The sequence below is a fragment of the Alosa alosa genome, chromosome 16, assembly GCF_017589495.1.
Source record: "Alosa alosa isolate M-15738 ecotype Scorff River chromosome 16, AALO_Geno_1.1, whole genome shotgun sequence".
NCBI lineage: Eukaryota > Metazoa > Chordata > Actinopteri > Clupeiformes > Clupeidae > Alosa > Alosa alosa.
The window spans coordinates 6,572,156-6,579,670 of NC_063204.1; the positions used below are offsets into that span (position 1 = coordinate 6,572,156).

The window sequence follows — 7,515 nt, forward strand, 5'->3', positions numbered from 1 at the left end:
GGTCATAATTACGGGGGAGGGGGTATTGGGGGGCAAGAATAAAAACCTTCTGGTGGTACTTGAGCTAGGTTATAAATGGTTTACAACATGGGAAGAGGACCTTCGTTTTCTGACTATCAGCTGAGAATATAAGTAGCTTGTAATATGAAGTAGTGGAGAGCTGTGATAAGGCCATGGTCATTTTATCCTATTGTAAAAAATCTACCTGCAGGGAGGGAAAATGATAAACTGTCAGAGTGCATCAAACCCTTAAATCATCATTCAAGTGATAAAATAGAAACGTGAATGTATTGAATAAATTTAAATACGATCATATCATATACAGATAATTTTAGTTTATGTTACTATATTGTAAATTGGAATTAATTCCATTTAGGTAGAATCAGTGTAGTAGGAAAGAAGATGCCTACATGTATATTTTCATATCAGAGTATGAGGTAGTTATATGAGGTAGAAATGTGCCAAAACATTAGCATTTCAAAAAGATGGGACTTTATTTTTCAAACAAAATTAATTAACATCAAGCAAAATTTACAAAATAGAACATGAATCAAAACCCTCTAAAATATTATTATACTAATACTAAGTTATGAAGGAAGACATAATCAGCAAGCTTTTCACTAAAATCTTCAAATTAATCATAAGATAATGATTGTCATAATAATAAATGTCATTTCAACATTTCAAAGGAACATCAAAGAAATGTCAATCAAAAATAATTGTGAAAATACATGTTGTAAACATCATTGTGAATCATCATCTAATTAGAATTAAAAACAACAAACATGCAACAATGCAATCTATCAAAATAATCTTCAAATAATTTTGATACAGGGTATTTTAAGGCCATTTGCGGGTCTTCTGCACTATCCTACTATCCAGTACTGCCCTGGATATTTTTATCTTTGTTTTTTTTTTTTCCTTCAAGTAATGATTGATGCAAAATCTCTCTTTTTTTCTATTTTGCAAAAGTTTGTTTAAACCTTTATGCAATCGGCTGCATTTACAATCCACTCCACATTTTTGGCGAATGCATTACATGAGGTACTGCTGTCAGTAAGGCAATAGGGAGCAAAGGGAATAAAAACAGATCTAGATATACATTTAAATACATTCTTTAAAAATAATAGCCTCCATTTTCTCTCTCTTTTTTAACATGAGATAAATAAATAACAGCTATGCTAATAACTGGGACGCTGCCAAAGAGACATATTGTGGGGGCCATTCTGTCCAATTGTATGGGTCCCCTAGTGGTAGGGCCAGCACCTCTGTCCCCCCAACCCCCCTCATCCCCCCCCTTTTTCCCCCTCCAGCTCCTACTCAGAGAAGCCCAGCACAGCACACAAGCGCTCCATAATTACAGGCCCATCAAACGGGGGAGCGCAGAATGGCTCTGAAATGGAGGCAGCTCGTTTGAATACGTTTAAAGATGATTAAGAGTAAATTAGATTGTCTGGAGATTTAGCACCCTTTCCTCTTTCTCTCCCTCTCTCTCTCTCTCTCTCTCTTCCTTTTTTTTCTCTTGTTCACACTCTCCCCTCTAACCCCTTTTCTTCCAGCCTCCTCATTAATGCATGGACATTTTTCCCATTTATGTCTTGAGAGAAAAACAATAATAATAATAATAATAATCGTAATAATAATGATGATAAAATCAAAAAAGGTCTGTCTTAATGTCATATCACTGAGAGGGAAATAAATAAACGTGAGGAAAATCATTTCCTAGGACAAGGAGCGAAAAGAGAGAAATGAGAGAGAAGCCCTCTTGCTCATGTATATGTATAAGATCTGACATGTCTGAAGATATGCTTTCATAAGTCAAGTAGATCCTATTAGGTGGGCAATTGGATTTCCATGGGTGTTAGAGTTTAGAATACGGCATCACGCGTGGAATGTGATACATATTCATGACATGCATGCGGATACATGGAAAACCCGGTTATAGTAAATTTTAGCTGGTGGTAATTGTTTATCGGGTGTGGGCATGTGTGTCTGTGTGTCTGTGAGTGTGAGTGTAAGCGTGCGTGTGAGAGAGAGCGTGTGTATGTGTGTGTGAGTGCTCTTTCAAAAGCACTCTTTCTCTCAGCGCATAAATTGAGCTGTCGCCGGGCGAGGTGGACATTTTGTTTTCTTGGCCCTGGCGGTGGCTTGGTGGATGGGGCGGGCCTCATTTACGGAAAAACCCTGCGTGATAAATGCCATTTTCCACATCCATTTGCATGAAGAGAGGAGGAGTGTGTCAAGGAGGATGAAAAGGAGTCGGCGAGCTCATCTCGCCCTGCCGGATGATAAACACCGGAGACTACATTGCATTTGCATCCACCAGCCTGTGGCCCTGCGGTCTTCCTCCACCCCCACTCCAACCCCCCCACACCTCACCTCACCTCTCACACCCTACCAACCCGCCCCCCAAGCAAGGCCACCCTGACACTGTCAAACACTGTCCGTCCTCTGCCATTGCAAAGTCAACAAGGCACAGTTCACTCAGTGATATAAAGCACATGCGTGAATTCACAGGTACAAATGTAATGGCTTAGAAAACAAATTTAAAAAAAACTACACTTAACAAAATCAATATAAATACAAATACATATCCTTTAGACAAAATATGACTAAGCTAACTCTAAAAAGAAGGTAACATTTACAGTAGAAGGCAAATCAAAGCAACAGGAAAGGCACAGAATTACAAAAATGCTAAGCTACTATATCCTAATTACTAATCCCATTAGCTAAACATGCTAAATGCTATCACCAGCTGTGCTACTGCTATCAACAGCCATACAACTACAACTACTCACAACACAGGGTTTACATACAAGCATGACACATAAGGCTCTGTGTGGTGGCCTGGTAGTTAACAAAAATAGATAACTGGAGAGGTAATTAATTAAATAAATAACAAAATAAATAAATATAAAAGACACGAGGACGAGGGTGTCAGTCTGACCGACTCAGTGCGACTGCCCACAGCATAAAAAAGCTCACATAGGCAGATGGCAGCTTTGAGGCTTCAGCTCACTCTAGTCCCTTGTGCGGTCTCCGTAGACATGACTCTCCTCGACTACGCGTATTCTTAAGCAATAACAACGTCATCCGTATTATCCACCCAAGAATACCCGTCACCGAAGAGAGTCTTTGACGCTTTTTTTTCGTGTTTTTATGTTTTGCCATTTTTTTGGTTTTGTTTTCGTTTCATTTTTTTTGTTTGTTTGTCGCGGGGAAGGGGAGAAGCAACGTGTACGCGACCGTAACCAACAATCGTTCCTCAACCGCCTGGAAATAGCGAGGGGCTTTTCAAATCAATTGATTGAAGACGCTTTACAGTGTTGCAAGGCAAGGCCCCATCAATGGCTTTTCTGCAAACAGAAATCAAAGGTGCATTTTTCAATCCCAGCTTGGTAGGGTAGAAAGAAAGAAGCAAAAAACCAAAATAAACAAATAAACAAACAAACAAAAATACTATTCCAATTCCTATTCACCTATTCCTTTCACAAGAGATGCACTGGAACCCACTATGTTTACACCATGTGACATACACACAACTCAGTGTCATTCTCCATCTCTTTAGAAATGCTACAGCAGCAAAAAGGAATGGAAAGAAATGGTCTGAGCCCTCCTCCCACCTAAGAAATGCTATGAGCCCTGGTAAGCAGACACCTACCTGAGCCACAGTGTCTGTGAAGGCCTGCTACGTCCAGCGCCGAAGCTCCAGCAGCCTCCATCCATAATGGGATTCCCTTCCCAGGCGCAGCGCTCCCAATCCCGGCAGGTGTTATCCTGAAGTAATGAGCTCCTGTGGAAAAACGCGGGAGCAAGCAGGTTAAGGGTCACAGCCAACACAGGGCCTGTCAAGCCTGCCAAAACATTACAACCACTCAACCCATTACATGCAGCGAGAGAGAGAGAGGGAGAGAGAGATGGGAGAGAGAGAGAGAATGAAGGGGGTAGGGGTTAAGGGAGGGGTGAGAGAGAGAGAGAGACTCCCCCTCTCCTTCCATTGGTACATGGGATTCTGTATAAAAGGAGCTTTAATGATGCGTGCCAGACCAAGAAAAAAAGGCAAACATTTTCTATCATTAGTGCTTTCATTTGAAATAAAAGGGTGCTTTGACAATACTTATCAAAATGACAGCAGACAGATTTGGTAAAAAACCCAATGGATATCTGTCATCTGGCATTTGCAGATCTAAAACACACAACAAAAAAAAGGAAGATATGAAAAATTATGATTCAGGATGGCTTAAAAATTAATGATGCGAAAATCATATTTTCACAACTGAAAAGGCAGTCTTTTTTTCAAATCTAGACATACTAAATTACAACCAATTTCAATTTTAGCTTAGCAGAGGCAAGCTCCTACCCTTCCAACCAATACATTCTCTGAAATAAAAACAGTCGTTGTACCTCAACAGATCCTGTTTAAAATCACGTTATTGATTTATGCATCTGATCAATAGCTACGATGTTGGTCTTATTTGTTTTCATTAAAACAATTTTTTAGCAAAGATGACACCTTATGTGAATATTATATTTTTTCTAACCTTTCCAACTGAATTGTTTTAAAGCAAATATACAAACAAATGTGTGTATTCAAACACCAAATTGCCCACTGCAGAAGACCACAAACCTTGTGCCGTCTTCACATTTTACAATGGCTTTGCACCAATTATCCAATTTTAATATCAAATGCAATATCATAAATTCTTTAGAATGACTACACACAGACATACACACACACACACACAAACACACACACACACACACACACACTCACACACACACATACTCTAGACTCCCTTACACAGACACACAATGCATCTAGAATACACACAACCACGAAACACTAGGAGAGAGAGGAAAGAGAGAGGGAGAGCGAAAAATCCAATTTATACCATTTTGAAGAACGCAACTCTCACAAATCGCCACGGCTCGCCCTGTCCACAATTACAGAATAATGAGCGAAACGCAAACAAATGCTCTCGGTGAACCCAGAGCACACGCTGAAGCACCCAGCTGTTGATTAACAAAATACAAAAGACAGCAGCAGCGGCAGCTTACCCAGATGCACCATTATCCCCCTATCTCTCAGAGAGGGGGACAGCAGCATCACAAGAGCCACACCGAGAGGAGGAAGGAGGGGAGACACAGAGAGAGAGAGGAAGAGAAGTGCAGAAGAGCCAGAGGGAGAGAGAGAGAGAGAGAGAGAGAGAGAAAAAGGAGAGAGGGAGGGAGAGAGAGGTAAAGGGTGTTGATCACGGCACACACAGAGACGAGCTGGACTCAAGCACTGGACACAACAAAAGCATCTCTCCGGCGTCCTTGCTGCCACTCACTCAATCGCTCGCTCGCTCGCTCGCTCCAGCCCTCGTTTCCCTGGAGACCCCCAGTTGTTAAACGACGGGACGTACCCCCCACACACAGCGGCAGCAGCCCCAAACGCATGGACATGCAACACCCCCACCCCCCACCACTGTCTCACACTCTCTGCACACACACACACACACACACACACACACACACACACACACACACACACACACACACACACACCAGCAAAGCAGCCCCAGGGGCTCTCTGTCTCTCCCGTGGAGGAAAAAAAAGAGAGGAAAAAAAACAGCACACTGTGACTCTCCAAACAGAACCGCCAAGACATCTCTGCACCTCTCTCTCCATCCCTCTCTCCATCCCTCTCTCCACCTCTCTCTCCATCCCTCTCTCCACCCCTCTCTCCACCTCTCTCTCCATCCCTCTATCCATCTCTCTCTCCATCTCTCTCCACCTCTCTCTCCATCCCTCTCTCCATCTCTCTCTCCATCCCTCTCTCCATTTCTCTATCCATCTCTCTCTCCATCTCTCTCCATCCCTCTCTCCATCTCTCTATCCATCTCTCTCTCCATCTCTCTCCATCCCTCTCTCCATCTCTCTCTCCATCCCTCTCTCCATCTCTCTATCCATCCCTCTCCAGTTTTCCGCCCATCTCTCTCTCTTACTCTCTATGATTCCTTCTATAAGGTTTTATGTTTTTTATTCGTTCCTCAAAATTTCTCCTTGTCCTTCTTGTTCTTCTCTTCCTCCTCCTCATCTTCCTCCTCCTCCTCCTCCTCTTCCTTCTCCTCCTCCTAACTAACAGAATCAATGCCTATCCATGCATATCTATTTCTGTTTGTGGTAAACAAAGTTCCTCCGGGTGCACTCAATCACTTTTCCAACGATCTTTTTTCCGTAGTTCTTGTCAATTTCCTCCCCCCCCCCTCTCTCTCTCTCTCCCATACTCACACACACACACACACACACATAGAGAGACACACACACACACACACACACACACACACACACACACACACACACACACACACACACACACACACAGCTCCTCTGTGTTCTGATGTGTCTTTATGAGAGGGAAATAGCTCTCTGATTGCAGGGAGCAGGGCAGAAAGGGCTGGGTGAGATCTCTGCTGATTTTTTTTTTTTTGAAAGCGCAGTACTGTAGCTGCTGCTCTCTCTCCCTCTCTCTCTCTCTCCCTTTCTGAATCTGTATTCTCTCCATCACTCCCCTCCACCCTGCTTTACACCACAGCACTGAGCAATGCTGCTCCACAACAGGAGAGAAAAATTATTAGTAATAAACAAAAAATAAATAAATAAAATAGAATGATAAAACTACATGTAACTAACTCGTGGCTTCGTTCTTCTTTACATAAATCCCAAGGACAGGAAACTACATCTCACAAGCAGGAATTCTTCCGAAGAAAAAAACATATCAGGAAAAAGGCAGAATATCTGAGAGCTTACGCTCTCATTTGAACATGAGAAAAAACACGACACAGAGAAAGCAACGAAGAAAAGGAAAGTGAAAACTGTAGGGGTGTACATCAATGTAAAAAAAAAATGAATTGAGCATAAATGATTATTTGAGATAACACACAAAAATATGTACTTCTTGCTTATTAAGTCAAAACAAAAGAAATGAAAAAACCACAGCAAACGAGAGGATAAAAAAGACCAGTGAGATCCACACGTGCTCCACAAGCCAGGCTGCCTTACCCTCTGCTGCTGGCTCCATGGACTGCTTCCCGCCGCGCTCAAAGCCCTGGGTGTCGTCTGATGCCTGACTGTGATATGCCTCCCTCTCTTCTCTCCCCTCGCTCTTTCTCTCACTCTCTCTTTCTCTCATTCCCCCTCTCTCCTCCTCACTCACTCTCTCCCTCGCCCTCGCCCTCTCTCTCTCTCTCTCTCTCACTCTGTCTTCGTCTGTAATGCCGCTTCTCCACTGTTCCTCCAAGCTGTGTGCTCCATCCGGCTCCCTCCCCTCTCCTCTCTCTTTTTTCCGCAGGCAGCGCATCTGTGGGTTAGTGTGCCAGTCCGCCGAGCGTTGTCATCGTTGCCGTGGAGCCGCGGAGCCGATGGAGGGTGGAGGAGGAGTAGGCTGCCTGCCGGTTCCCCAGCAGCTGGCAGCAAGCAGGGGTGGTGCAGGGAGACGGTGCAGGAGGAGGAGGAGGAGGAGGAGGGTGG

The 7,515-nt window shown here is 43.2% G+C and overlaps 1 long non-coding RNA gene across 1 annotated transcript; it reads right to left on the reverse strand.

Annotated features, from left to right (window-relative positions):
* Positions 1 to 469: 469 nt before the first annotated feature.
* On the reverse strand, positions 470 to 7,233 carry LOC125309005. The gene is made up of 3 exons (XR_007196037.1): positions 7,048 to 7,233; positions 3,662 to 3,793; positions 470 to 3,356 (listed from the first exon to the last, which is right to left on the reverse strand). It is a non-coding gene; the product is annotated as an uncharacterized LOC125309005 (long non-coding RNA).
* Between the last annotated feature and the right edge of the window lie 282 nt (positions 7,234 to 7,515).